This window comes from Alosa alosa, chromosome 8 (assembly GCF_017589495.1).
Source record: "Alosa alosa isolate M-15738 ecotype Scorff River chromosome 8, AALO_Geno_1.1, whole genome shotgun sequence".
Taxonomy (NCBI): Eukaryota; Metazoa; Chordata; class Actinopteri; order Clupeiformes; family Clupeidae; genus Alosa; species Alosa alosa.
Genome location: NC_063196.1, coordinates 21,428,992 through 21,444,412, shown reverse-complemented (window position 1 = coordinate 21,444,412; position 15,421 = coordinate 21,428,992). Strand labels below are relative to the sequence as shown.

General features: G+C 42.5%; 1 long non-coding RNA gene across 1 annotated transcript in view; it reads right to left on the bottom strand.

The window, feature by feature from the left end:
- LOC125299815 overlaps positions 1-15,421 on the bottom strand; it is a 48,457-nt gene that overhangs the window by 4,619 nt on the left and 28,417 nt on the right. Inside the window, exon 3 of the long non-coding RNA XR_007194456.1 lies at positions 8,917-9,030. This is a non-coding gene — a long non-coding RNA (uncharacterized LOC125299815). The remainder of the gene's footprint in view (positions 1-8,916; positions 9,031-15,421) is intronic.

Sequence of the window (15,421 nt, the reverse complement as noted above, 5' to 3'; positions counted from 1 at the left end):
GTATGGCCTCCCACGCTTGCTGTTATTGTGGGATAGGCTTGGACTCACGTGATGGCCACCGTGAGTGTCCCTTGTGTCTGGGCAAAGCACATCTCCTCCAAGACGTGGAGAATCCATGCCCAGCAGCAGTTGACCTGTCACTGGAGGAGAGAGCCCGCAGGGCTGGTTTACTTGACATTGCACAGCCAGGGGCACAATCCTTCCCCGCCTGTGGACAGCAGCAGACACCCAGTGCTGAGGGTCAGTCCCTGAAGCGAAAGCGGAAGTCCTCTCACAAACGTGAGAAAAAGAGGGCATCAGGTGAGCGATATTCCCCTACACATAGCCTTGCCTCTGCCCCTAGAGATCTGTCAGGGGTTGAGAATGTACAGGTCCAGCTCTTGTCAGCCATTCGTGGTCTGTCGGGCATTCTTTCCAATTTGCCTACCAGTACAGCTCCAGTAGAGTCAGACTGCTCAGCGGCAACCTCCCCTGGGCATCTTCCATCTTTCCAGCAGCCACAGTCTGTAGACCCGGATATTATCTCGCTTTATGCACAGGGCTCTCTCTTGGAGGATGAGCCAGACCTGCAGGACAGCGACGAGTTGCATACCGTGACCTCCTCCCGTCCAGAGGGTTCAGCATCGGTTGACGAGGGCACAGAGGCTCCTTGTGACCTGGTATCCAGGGTCCTATCTGCAGCCAAGATTGTGGGGCTCTCAATACCAATAGAAGACCCTGGCCTCACTGAAGGTGTTTGGGCTGGCGTCATCCAGCCACGTCCCTCAACCTCTCTCCCTGCCGCAGCAGTCTGGACGGGTAATGTGCAACATAACACCCAGGGCTTTGACCGCTCTGCAAGGAGACAGCAGCACTTCCAGCTGCGAACAGCAACTAGAGGAGCTGCTCAGGCTAGGCCTCCCCCCAGGGATCCAAGGATCCAGGGGGGCCTTGCATAGCATTTGTGGTACAGCTGCTGAGATGCACTTCCAGCTATGCCTGGACAGCTGGGAAAGAGAGACTTCGGACACCTGGGTACTGGAAACTGTTGCAAGGGGTTACCGGCTCCAGTTCCGGCAGCGACCCCCACTCTTTTCTGTGGTCCGTGTGACCAAAGTGAAGGACCCAGTCCAGGCAAATACCTTGGCAAAGGAAATTGCAACATTGCTCCAAAAGGACGCCATTGCCAAGGTAAGTACCAGCAAACAGCAGGCTGGCTTTTATTTAGCATATTTCCTCGTCCCCAAGAAGGACGGTGGGCTGCGCCCATTTTAGACCCTAAGGCCGCTCAATACTTACATCAAGGTTTTACCCTTCAAGATGCTGCACACAAGGCACACCCTCGAGTCCGTAGAATACGGCGAGTGGTTCACCACCATAGACTTGAAGGATGCATACTTCCATGTGGCAATCCACCGCGAGCATTGGAAGTTCCTGCGGTTTGCCTTTCAAGGCCAAGCCTATGAGTTCAAAGTCCTCCCGTTCGGATACTCTCTCTCCCCAAGGGTATTTACCAGGGTGGTCGCAGCCGCCTTGGCGCCACTCCAAAGAAGTGGGATAAATATCATGCCCTATCTAGATGACTGGCTGCTCTGTGCTCCATCTCGCGAGCAAGTCATACTGGATACGGAAACTGTGCTGTCTCACATTCAGTCTCTTGGCTTCAAGGTCAACTTGACCAAGTGCAACCTGACCCCAAGACAGGAAACCACCTTTCTAGGGCTCCACCTGAACTCGCTCACAATGAGGGCATCTCTTACCCCTCACAGGGTAGCCAAGATTCTGGCAGCCCTGGGCACTTTTCACTGGGGCAAGCATGTGAAATTGCTTCACCTCCAGAGGTTACTGGGGCTGATCTCTGCGGCAGTGATGGTGGTGCCATTGGGCCTCCTCAGGGCCCGACCCCTACAACGGTGGGTGAACTCCTTCAAACTCCACCCACGGAGGGACAGGCATGTGAAACTCAGGGTGACACAGACATGTTTGCGGGCCTTGCTCCCTTGGCGGGACAGCAGATGGCTTGCACAGGGAGTACCCCTGGGCAGCATACCCTCCAGACGGACACTGGTGTCCACAGATGCCTCCCACAGAGCAGTCTGGGAGGGACGCATGGTCCAGGTCTGTGGGATCCTTCCTGGGACACCAAACATATCAACGTCTTGGAACTCAGGGCGATACACCTTGCCCAGACAACTCTGTCTCAAGGTAGTGCAGAAACTCCTTTGTTGGGCATTCCGGCATCTGGCCTCTCTGAATTTACATTCCCGGGGTCCAGAACCAGGCAGCAGATCTCCTGTCCCGGTCCGGACCTCCCCCGGGAGAGTGGAGGCTCCACACAGAGGTGGTGGAAAGTTTGTGGGCACGCTTTGGCGTAGCCCAGGCGGATCTATTTGCATCAGGGGAAACGACCCATTGCCAGATGTGGTATTCCCTCAGGCATCCGGTCAGCCCGCTTGGGCTGGATGCACTGTCTCACGAGTGGCCGGACGGATTGCTATACGCCCTGTATACGCTATAGTTCTGTTGGTGGCCCCACATTGGCCCGCGAGACATTGGTTCTCAGCTCTACTTCGTCTTGTGAAGGGCCAGCCTTAGCCTCTGCCACTCAGAGCAGACCTTTTGTCGCAGGTGGGGGGCCAGATTTGGCATCCCAGGCCGGCAGTTCTACAACTCTGGGCCTGGCCGCTCCTCAGTCCTTGCCTTTGGAATTGAATGAGGTGGTCTTGGAGACCATTAGTAATGCCAGGGCACCCTCCACCCGTATGAACTATCAGCAGAAATGGGGGTTTTTCTCTGGATGGTGTCAAGGTCAGGGGCAAGACCCCAAAACCTGTCAAGTGGCTCTAGTGCTCCTCTTTCTCCAGTCTTTCTTGGATGCTGGGAGGGCAGCCAACACGTTAAGGGTCTACATGGCAGCTATATCTGCATTTCATGTACCAGTAGACGGTCTTTCTGTTGGGAAACTCCCGATGGTGTCCCAATTTTTAAAGGGTGCTAAGCGCCTGCGTCTAGGCAGATCATTGCGCGCTCCATCTTGGGACCTCCCCCTAGTGTTGAGATCTTTGACTGTGGCTCCGTTTGAACCTTTGGAGCGGTCGAAGCTGAAATATCTGACTCATAAGACGGTGTTTCTCTTAGCCATGTGTTCTGCTAAGAGGGTGAGCGAACTGCATGCCTTGTCTGTGAGTGCAGAATGCGTGAGGTGGAAACCGGAGGATATGGGCGTGTCTCTGTGGCCTAACCCCTTTTTTCTACCTAAGGTGTTGACCCCTCAATCAGTTAACCAGGCTATTGAACTGGAGGCATTCCATCCTGAGCTGGTTGACCAGTCGGAGGTGGCTCCTGATTCACTGTGCCCGGTTAGGGCTCTGAAGGCTTATCTTGAGCGCAGCAGAGGCAAACTCACACACAGATGTTTGTGTGCTATGGAGGTCGAGTCTGGCCTGGTCTGTCCTGGCCTGGTCCAGTCTGGCCAGCCAGTGTCCAAGCAGCGCCTCTCTCACTGGCTGGTGGACACCATCTCTCATGCTTACTCTGGACAAGGTTTTCCAATCCCAGAGGGTCTGGTGGCTCACTCCACATGCAGCATGGCCACGTCCTGGGCTGCTTTGAAGGGAGTTGCTATTAATGATATATGTGCTGCCGCGTCCTGGAGTACTCCTTGTACCTTTGCCAGGTTTTATCGGGTTAACGTGACCTCTAGTACTGTTCCACCTCTAGAACTGCTCCACTGTTCTTAAAGCTGCTTCTGAGCAGATGGGCCCCTTGTGACACTGTTGGTACTAGGCATCCACAGTAAGACCGTGGTGACGGTCTGAGGGAGGTCGATATAGATCGTAAGTTATGTCCATAACTATAGATCTATGAGACCGACCGATGACCGTCACCATCTCTTGTCACTCGGGACGAATGCGAGGCGTTCCAGGCAAGAGGAAGAGGCGTCTCACCCGGTAACGCTTTATGCTGCGGGTTCAGCCTCCAGAGGTCAGTCACATGACGTTGACATTATGGTCTCGGAACAGGTGCCAGGATGGCATCATTCACAGTAAGACCGTGGTGACGGTCATCGGTCGGTCTAGATCCATAGTTATGGACATAACTTACGTTCGTTTTCATTGACGAGACGAGACAGAACTAAAATGTTAGTGGTGTGCTATTGGACATTCAAAATGCATGGTATTTACATATTTACCCCCAATTGTGCGTCTAGACTGTCTGTCAAAATGCATCCCTGTCATTGGTTGAGGGATGTGCACTGCTTGAACCCCAGGCAGGTGCTGCTGATGTCCCAATTACAGAACGATATGGAGTTAATATGGCAAGTTCATCACTAAAAGGGTTTGGTCGGAAACAAAGACTAGATACACTTTAGTTATAACTCAGCAGAAAGGAAAACTCAATGCATCATACTAACGGGGGATGGAGAGACGGCCTGTGGCTTCAAGTTAGGTGGGAAGAACACAACCAACCTCGAGACACTTGAGGGTCCACCACCCTGCTATTTATGACAAGGTAAGTTAACGAACTGTAATGTTAAATGATAAGTCATGATGCTAACTAACATTAAGTCAATGTCACTGGGCATTTGCTATGTCAACTGAGAAATTCTCTAGCAAGCTGCGTTTACTTAGCCTGGTTGTCAGTCTTTCTTGCAAAAAAAGTTTTCAGTTGGCGTTAGCCAGGCTAACGTAGGCTGGGTTAATGTGTTAGCCAATGTAAGTTTGTTAGCTTCAAAGCTTGTGAGTGAAACATGTAGAGCTTGACAAATAAACTTTTTGGTCGGACAAGTGAGATTCTTTCTCATTTAATTGTCCTATAGTTTGAGTGAAACATGGCTAAAAAAACGTGCTGGCTTTTCAGACCTGTTCTGTTCCATGTGTGTAAGGCTACATTTCTGTTATGTGGAGAGTCGCAGAGAATGTCTAATAAGGGGAGAACCGCCACTTGAGAAACCTCCGGTTTCTGAACTGGTTGCAGTTCCTTTTCTGGTTCCACATGAGGGCGCTCACGAATAAGTGCAGATTTAATGGAGGTCTATGGAGCTGTACCCCTCAAATCCACTTTTCTCGGGATATAATTTTTTGCTCAGAAATTTGAATGTTGCATGCGAAAGAGGGGACAGAGAAAATACACACCGCAGAGTATTATATTTTTTGAGTCACTAATTATTAATTATTAAGTGTGCTTGCAAAGCAGCACACTTATTGTTCTTCTTAAGTTTTCTTATTCCTGTAAGCACAATTTTTCGTCAGCTCCTGCTCCTAGACCTTTTGAGATATCGCCACCGGTCCAACTCTAGAACGTCCGGCCGGAACCGGTGTAGTGTGGAAATTGAAAAGGATGTCACTGACCCTTGTCATTCTTCCGCCATATTGGATTGAATAGAAAGCGAAACTAAAGTTTCACAGGTCACAAATTTGGTCCAAACTTCACGAAACTTGACGTACATGATCCTTGGACCAAGCTTCACAAAAGTTACAGAAAGGATTTTTGATTTTCAAAAGCGTTTGCCCGTCACAGCCAAACGAAATCGGCGGCGAAGCTCCGAAACAGGAAGACGTCCATATCTCAGGAACACTGTCACATATCGATACCAAATTTTGTATATGAACTCGGGACTCCAATGTGAGGGTGCATAAGCTAAAAAAAAAAGAAGAAATATTCCAAAGTTTCCAGCATTCCACATACCACCCACAGGTATTTGGTAACTATCACCTTTCGCCCTTGCAGTTGCACTTCTATCACAATGCCTTCCAAGTATGCACATTGTCTCAGGGCAACCTTGCCCAATCATGAAATCCTTGCTCTGCCATGGGATAGTATGGACTTACAAACTGAAAAAGTAAGGAGAACAGTAGCTATATATAGCTTACATAATAGAGTTGTTTTCACATTGATGGTATTCAAATTAAATTTTTCATTATTGTTAAATATCATGATGGGAGAGTATTATTAAAAATGTTACAAGTATGCAAATGCATATGTTTACGGGCATTTAGGTTTTACTGTGTTGTTTTGTTATAAAGACATGCAAGGCATTCTGGGCCGTAATGAACAGTGGTCGGCAGCACTCCATAGGCTATGTATTAATATGAATAGGTGTTTCTGTAAACCTAGGGACAATAAACAGCTATCTCTGTTACAAAAACGAGCTGGTAATCGCTCATTGAAGAGGGAACTATGATAAAAAGATTGTTTTCCTAAAAGCATGGAGTTGACGAAAGAATAAGCAAGCAATGACGCTAGGTGGCAACGTTGTATTACATTTCACTAGGTGTGAGCTTCACAAGTAAGGAAGGTGCAAATATTATGTAATTTATCATGGGAAATTATTGGAAATGTTATTTCTTGTTTATTGTAAGTGCAAACCACACACATCCATTCGTAATCACACGTACACTTTTAACCCTTAAAGGAGTACCGTCGGGAATGTTGAGAAATGAACGTTCTAAAGAATATCTGGGTTCATTGAATTCAACATAGAATTTTAGAACCTTCAATTGTTGCGGAACTTAGAACGTTCAAAAACCTACACCTTTAAGGGTTAATACCAAGCGGCAACATTCTAATCTGAACAATGAAGCCTACCCGGAAGTTCGAAAAACTGCAATACATCGAAAATCCGCTAGGGACTGGTCCCAAAAGCGAGCAAATGTCCATAGACTCCCATGTTAAAATGTCCGTTTTCACAGCGTAAATACATGTTTTTAAAGCCTGGTCCCATGGACTTTTATTGTACTTTTTGGTAGTTTCCCAGTGCCTGACAACTGTGAGGGGGGTGAATTTTTTTCTAACTCATTAGTTTAGATCACATTTAGATATAAAATATATGAATAATTAAGGGCGTGGTCGGCTTGATTGACGGCTGACGTCGAGGCATACAGCAGCAGACGTTGCCAGCTGAGTGGAAAGTGGAAACCCTGAAACTTTGACGTCTCAGCCATGATTATACACAAAGTTACCACATCCTTTCTGAACATCTTTATTCAAAAAGCTGACATAAAATGGTTTGCTAAGCTATTTATTGAAGCCTACTAACCGACACTTTCAGAAGACTTCGTTCCAGTTTTTTCAGGTAAGTGACATTCATTCCACTACTATTTCACGTAGCACTAGATGTTAGCATTATTTAGCATCGAGTGGGCACTAACGTTAGGCTACGTTAGCATCATATCGCCTCAAATAAGTTAATGTTGAAAATGATGACCGAATGGCAGAAGCACACACATACATTTAGTTAACTTGATAAAGTTAACGTTAGTGAAAACCATTGTGCTCCCGTTATGAGTTAGCTTAACGTTGGTCATACTAGCCAGGTGTTAGTCAATGAACAGACAGCTCTAAAGTTAACGTTAGTTCACAAACATACTGGGGCAACAAAGCATGTTCTCGTCAAAAAACCTTTTGTAAATACGCTCTGTGGGAATGCTTAGTCCATTGACAATTTATACAGTCTTTGGGTTGTCACGTTTAAGATAAAAAAACTTCAGCCGAAGCATTAAAATGCTTGTTGTCGGCTAGCTGAGGCAAAATTGTGAACCGCTATGAACCATTGACCGTATACTTTGAACATGGAGCTGTGATAACAAGCGATAGTTATAACTGATGTTTGAAACTCTTATTGATGCCATTTATTTGTTAAACACAAATTTGAACGAACACTTCTTGTCTATGCAAAGATTCCCTGTAGGTAATCCAGACAGGCTGGGTGCTGGAGAGGGCTCTGGACTCCTAACTTCAATTCTTGTCTGTGCAGTCCATGGTACTTTGACATTTTTCATACATTTAATTGGAGCAACCTACTGGTTGTATATTCCAGACATCGTTACCATATACTGAACAAACATGAATGCATTTCAGACATTTAGAGTGGCCTTTTATTTTGAGCAGTCCTGTGCAATAACTATCAAAATAATTTATCATTAGCATCTTTTGATAAGTCACACACGGAAAGTAGTTGTATTATGCCTTCAAATCAGCAGGTTTTGGTTGGATACAGATTGCATAATTAAACAATATGGCACCAGTGGCTGGCTACTGTTTGACTGGACCTTGGCCTAACTGTTAATAACTACCTCAATAGGGTGTAGATATGAGCTTACACTGTTTCACTGAAAACACAAAAATACAAGAAATATTTATTCTACATGACTTTAAATACACCACATTTGTTTTTGCTTATTGCCCGCGTAAACAGGGCATGTGCAATAGTTGAATACGCGTGTCCTGTCCCCATTCAGCTAAGTGTTCTGTGAGTTGGTTGTTCATTATAAATATTGGGAGTGAGTCTGCAAATCTTACTTCGTTGTTGTCATACATTGCCTCCACAGTCTATGATTGCCACATAAAAAAAAAAAAATTTTAGCTTAATTTGTGAGCACTTGTTCATAGTTTACAGTAAGTTCAAGGATGTGACATATACCAATATTTCTGTTTTCAGATCTGGAACATTTTGAAATCCTACCAGATGGGGCAGAAGTCATTGAGCAGTGGCAGCTTCTGATTTCAAGGACTTTGTTCACCTTTATTTTCAGCATTTGCATCTGTGTCTTTAAAGGGATCTAATATGTATTGACTATGTACTAGCTTAGTACATATTAGTTTTTGTTATTTTAGTTTCACAAATTCAGTGGTTACCTGTAATGCTCAAGATATACAAGTAAAAAATCACCTTTACTTCTGCATCTGGGTCTTCAATTCAACCTACTGACTGAAGCTGACGGATTTGTATAAATGTTTTTGAAAGCACAGGCAAATTGGTTTGGCATGAGTTTTAATGTAATTCACAGTTCAGAAAAGTTCCATAAACATTTCCAAGTGCAAGTTCAGTGCAATCAACAGTAAGTTTGCTTTCTGATATTTAAAGAACAGAAATGGGTTTGGCATAAGTAAAGGGTAGGTGTAACAGTCCATCAATAAACATAAAGTGAAACGTACTGTATACTCTCAATGGGTTCAATATCACCACACCCCAGCCAAACCACTTCACCTGGACCTCTAGTCCCAGGTTAGAGCCCATGGACCTCCTTGCCGCCTCCTCCCCATGGCGAACTGCCAAAATAGAAAGGTAAACTTTTCATTAGTACCTATATATCTTACAAGATAATACAATAAGGCAAACCAACACTACTTGTTGTAATCAACAAAAGTACAGTTATTGTACAATGCTGTAGTACTATTGTGCGATTTGAAATGGGTCTTCAGTGACAAACTACACTAATATTGGCATTGTTATGCCAAACACCGGACACTGTAACTGGATTTAACGTTTTGATAATAGCCTGACAAGAAGGGGAAATAAGGAAAGCTAACCGAACATGAACGCTGGATCGTGAAATGGCCACCGATGAGAAATTTCAATGTCATCTTAGACCAAGCTACCACTGACAACTTTAGAGCAATATAGCGATTTCAAAACGTGATATTAAGAGTTAATCAAAATGAATTCATGATGTACAAGTTAACTAATACCCTACTACGATTTTGTTATCAATTCACACCAAACGTTGACAGAATACAGCGAGCTGGCTGATGTTATCGTAAATGAATTAACGTTACAATGATGGCTGCCACTGAGGATATGAGATGCTAACGTTAATCACAAAACAATAAAGGCAAAGATACATTTTTGTCAGTATGAGTTGCTGAACCTGTAACGCTAAACTACTCTACGTTATTTTACCGTAACTTCAGCAAGGGAGGGATAGCTAAGTTTATTTTACCTAGAAGCTAGAATCTGCAAACTCAACTCTTCATTCTCAACTTTTCAACCGTTCACCCGAATACCTTTCAGCATACAAAATTAAAAAGTGTCTGAACATGGCATTAAGAAACATACATGAACTTCACGTTAGCAGATCAAACTTTCAAAAAAATTATGTTACAGCAACGTCTGTGACAGTCCATCTTGTAGGCCTAACGTTACAGATAGCTTAGCTGAGGCTGCTGTGCTCGGCTGACGACGAGGCGGGTTCACCGGCTTGCTCAGGAGGTGGGTGGGGTTAGGATTTCCCAAGGTTTTCCAAGATGGCGCCGCCCATACCCCCCATAAACCATAGACATAATATACATAGACGCCGCATCGACCGCTACTCCTTACTAACGCTGACGAGATTTGGAGCCGCCATCTTGGACCGGTCATCCACTCCACTCAGTGTAATCTGTTTGGCCGGTGAGATGAGCTGTCAGCGCACTTAATTAATCATATCTCACTGAATACCGAACAGATTCTCACACGTTTTTTTTTGCTGCAAAGGTCATACATGTAGCTATGATATAGGACACATGATTTAGCGTATTTTAATATTCATAGTGGGTTTAACAGTAATAGAATATTCTGATATATGATATAAAGTGACCTGACGTCCGATATCAAATCTGGGAACATAATCCATGTTCGACAGCATAGACAAAACTAGTTTGATACAAGTTTAATGATTTAAATATAGTTCACAGTTGACAGAAAAGTTCCATCAACAGCATTATTCACAGTCCACAGAAAGGTTCCATAAACATTTAAGTGAGATCAGTGCCATTCAGACATCTGAGGGGTATTCCAAGTAGGCCTATGTGGTTTAGTGACAAACTTGGGTAAATTGACTCAGAATAAGTTGTAAACCTCCCAGTAGAAAAGCTGTATGATACAGGAAACATGGTTGTGTGTTATAATATTCATAGTGGGCTTAACAGTAATAGAATATTCTGATATATATGATATATTATAAAGTGATGACATCCAATATAAAAACTGGGAACATAACTAATCCACGTTTGACAGCATAGACAAAAACTGGTTTGATACAAGTTTTAATGAGTTAAATTTACAGAAACAAATCCATTAACATTTTCAGTTCAGTGCCATCAAAAATAAAGTGATGAACAGACATTGGTGTGGCATAAAGGAAATGGAGTAACTGGGTTCAATATCAACAGCATTTGTTAGACAAGTTCCATAAATATTGTAAAATGCAAGTTTGTAGGTTTGTTTCTGATCCTTAAAAAACAGACATTGGTTTGGCATAGTAAGTGTAACAGTTCATCAATTCAAGACAAAAAGGTGACTTGTCACTTGTACAGTGTCAATGGGTTCATCAACAGCATCTGTTATTTACAGTTCACAGAAAGGTTTCAGCCCCAATGAAGAGATTAAATAAAAAGGAATTAAGAAACATTTTAGAAACTGCTAAGATCAACCCGTTCATTGCAATCAGTCAAGAATCAGGGAGTGTCTTCACAGGCTCAGTGAGACATAGTTACCGTCATGCAGTTGGTTCTATGATTTCGACAACTGGTGCATGTCATTTTGTATGTTCCCACCTTGCTAAAATTGCTTGGGTACACTTTGGCTGAGAACAAAAGTGCTTCAGACAGCAGGTGGGCAAATAAGATGGCATAGTAAACTGGGTAAACTCCATAAAAGAGGACTGAGTCAACCAGACGATGGGAAAATGGGACACAGAGTGGCGAATGCAGGTGATGAAGGTGGAGCTCATAAATCAAACATTCAGTCACAGTGTAGCAGATACCCTGCAGTACTGCAATGAAGAGCTGCACCTTCCTCAGTTCCAGGGGTGTGAGGAGACCGTTCAGTTCATTCACAGTCTTCTTGAACAAGGCAGTTGTTCTGGAGAGATACAAAATAATAAATAAATGAATGAAAAGGAATTTGAGAGGCATCTTATTCTTGTTAGGGTAAATGACATGTGAATAATACAGTGTTGGGCAAGCTACTTCGAAATTTTAGTGAGCTAAACTATCAGTTACTCTGCCATGAATAAAACACTAGCTTCTACACAAAACTACCACCCAGTCAAATGTATTAGTAGCCTAACACAGACACAGCAGTAGGCTAGTTCACTACATAGGAAGCTACTTTAAATTGTGCTAATTTCACATGACAAGAAAAGTGTAGCTTGTCTGGCTAAGCTACTTGATAAATAAAGAAGTTGAGCTATTGAAAAGTTACTTTATTCAGGAAATAGTGAGGCTACCACCAACACACTTAGGCTACAAGTAGCAGCTAGCGATTGCCCAATAGGCTAGTCTGTGCCACTTGTGTAAAATTCGCCGGCCAAATCTAGTATGATTTATTTCTACAATAGCCTTCTTGTGTCAGTTGTAATCTAAGTCAGTGTTATGGAATATGACTTATCAAGTCTCAGTTCATAGCCGGGTGAACACAGAGTAAACATAGCCTAGCTAGATGGCTACGATTTTCATACAGTAATATCAAAGATTGCTCCTTCTCAGCTCTCTGGTAATATTCTATTCACAAAATATAACCAATAGTATGGTTATGTTAAATCTTACTTGTGAAAAGTAAATCCCCCGAGTATGATCCGCCGATTTGAGAAGGAACATGCTGCACAGTGCTGTCATCTTGTGTCTTCTGCTGCAACGCAATGAGGAGTATGACCGGTCCAAGATGGCGGCCGCATTTCTTATTTCCAGCAGCCAATGCGGCGTCTATGTATATTATGTCTATGCCATAAACGGCTTCATAACCGTTCTTCAGAAAATCTATGGGTGACGTCACAGACGCTTTGTCCATATTTTTTACAGTCTATGGTTAATACCTTGAAAAGATTCTCATTTCGTTTATTTGATGTTGCCTAGCAACGGAGCATTCAGAGCAAAGATTCTAGAACAGAGCTTCAGAGAGACACGTTTTGAGTTCGTGGCCAAGTACCTAAAATATTGGTTTCCATGTGTATGTGCTGGATGGCGTGCTTCCTTTATGAAAGTAAGTGTTTTATAGAGTTACAGACATAATGAGTCATGTTGTAGTGGTCAACATAAATGTGCCCCTTCTGTTATTAGAATGCTAAGCGGAGATTTAAAATCATTCATTTCTTGTGTGGCTAGAAGCTAGCTAGCTATGTCATAGGGAGGAGATGTTGCTGTAACGTTATGGGATTTATGTTGCTTAGCGGTCATTTGATATGAGATGCTTGTACTCGTAACTTCGCCACTCGTAACTTTAGGACTCCTATTTTTTTTTACTAAGAGTAATTCAGGAAGCATTTTAGACCTAAAAGTAGCGCCTGAGTCTGTGACAGCTTAAGCAAGGACTCCTAATAAGACCGATTCACAAAAAATGTTTTGTGGTGGCATTTCACGTCGCGATGTTTTGAAATGCGTCTAACAATCACGAGGGAACAATTTTGCATTGTAGGCATAACTAAGGAATGCAGTAACACCACCAACAACAACCAAAACTAGCCTACTCATTGTTTACATGTACATTAAATGTAACGTTTCATTATGAATCAAATTAAAAGATTATCCTCTTTGCAAACGTTGGCATAGGCATATGGTGACAGATTAATTTAATAATGTTGCTGCGTGAATCACTAAGCGCGAATGAAGTGGCCACTTCTTAATCGGACTCACTGTATGGAAGTAGGCTAAGTAAAATAGAGATGTTTAAAATAAGATAAAGTTAGGATATGCCCGCTTGACAACGGCAGAGATAACTGGCCTTTGGCCATAGCAACCATCCATTTAGAACTACTGGCCTTCATAGCAACCAAGGATCTTAGCTGTGATTTATGTAGCTACAGTATGCATGCAATGTGATGCAAAGTATAGAAAGGTGATGAAATATACAGAGACAGGTCAAGAAACATAGTGCAATGTAGACAGTAGTATACAGTTGATTTACAGAAGGTGGTTTAGAGTAATATGAATTAAATATAAATATGTGCAGTGTATTAGCAGTTATCTCATACAATAAGTAGAATAATGTAGAAGGGTCAATGACGTGACGTGCAGATTTTCGCATCCGAGTGCACTACTTTGGTTTAAAATATTTTTTAATGATTTATAATAAGCATTATTTTATTCTATAAAACCTGTTTAATTTGAACATATTTCCAGTTTGTCATAAAAATGATACATATTTTATGTTTTGCCATCTCAAACCCTCAAAATGTCAGGTGGCGCAACCGTCCGAGCAAGTTAACACTATGTAAAATGCATTATATATGTAATTTTAAATATAATATTAATATGGTGGCATAATTTTATATTGAAAACCTTTCAAATAATCAAAGTTTAATAGTTACATTGTTCTTAAATTGTTTGGAATATTGAAAGCAACTTTGTCCGGAAATGTGCATATCTGAAATGTCAGGGCGGCACAACCGCATTCATACAACTTTTATTTTGAATTGAAGAGAGAGATGAGTTAACAGGATATTGCATCATCAAAAGGACCCCAAGTGACCTTTACTGATGAGTGAAAGGTTTGTAAATCTCTCTCAAATATTGATAAAAATAGCTGTTTTTTCTTCATAGTTAGACTTGTACAGTTTCACATGTCAGGTGGTACAACCAATGTAAAGCTGTGAAAAAGTTATTTTAATCTAAAACTCTTTATTGTTTTGTAAAAATGAATGAATGAACTAGCTAGCAACGTCAAAAGGTTATATAGGTGTCCAAGTAGATGCCTGAATAATTGGGAATTAGTAGCAAATGTCAGGCAGCGCAACCAGTAAGTCAGGTGGCACAACCAGAAGAAATGTCCTTTCTTGATGAAATAAACATGTTAACCTGATATATACTATTGCATATTTAAAAAAATATTAATTAAATGTACATTAATAGTAACTATATACATTAAATATATTTATATTATTACACTTTTTAAATATCCTTTTCAATGATTTTAGATGCCACTATCAAGCAAAAAAAAAGCAGCGCTACAGGCAGCGATTAAAATGATCCAGCTGCAAGAGAAAGATATCTTGCAAGAAGGAAAGAAAGGTAATACATGTAGATAAGCCAGTTTTTGTGTAGTTGTTATTTTGTACAGCAGTCAGTCAGACTTAACATTAGAACATTTCAGTTAACCTTAGTATTTGTTTTTATAGTTATCAAAAGAGGAAGAGAGAGGGAAAATGTGTGAAGCCTCCAATCAGCCAGCTGTCTAGAGCAGAACAGGATAAAGTGAGGAAACAGTGGAAGGAAGATCAGAGAAAGAACAGGGAAAGGAAAAGGGCTATGGAGGAAATCTTGAATTTTACACCAGAGTCACTGGATACAACTCCCATAGCAGTAACACCTGAGTCAGTGGATCCCCCACCAATAGCACAACTTCAGCCTGACCCCCCTAACATTCATGCAGAGAACAGTTTAGATGATCAGCAACCAAGAGCATCTTCCACACCAATGAGAGCAAGCAGCTTTAGATGGAAAAGAGAGAGAGCAAAGTTGCGCCGTGATATGAACAAGATGAAAAGGGAAATGGAGGCTGCCAGACAAGAAACAGAAAAATTTAGAAAACGCCTAGAAAGATTAAGACAGAACAGAGCTAGGAGTCAGGAAAATGTTAAATCTACAAAAAGGGGTGCAAAAAAACTGGCTCTACAAAGGAAAGAAACAGTTGTGGAGTTCCTCTGTCGTGATGAGAACAGTCGTTTGCTGCCAGGGAAAAAAGATA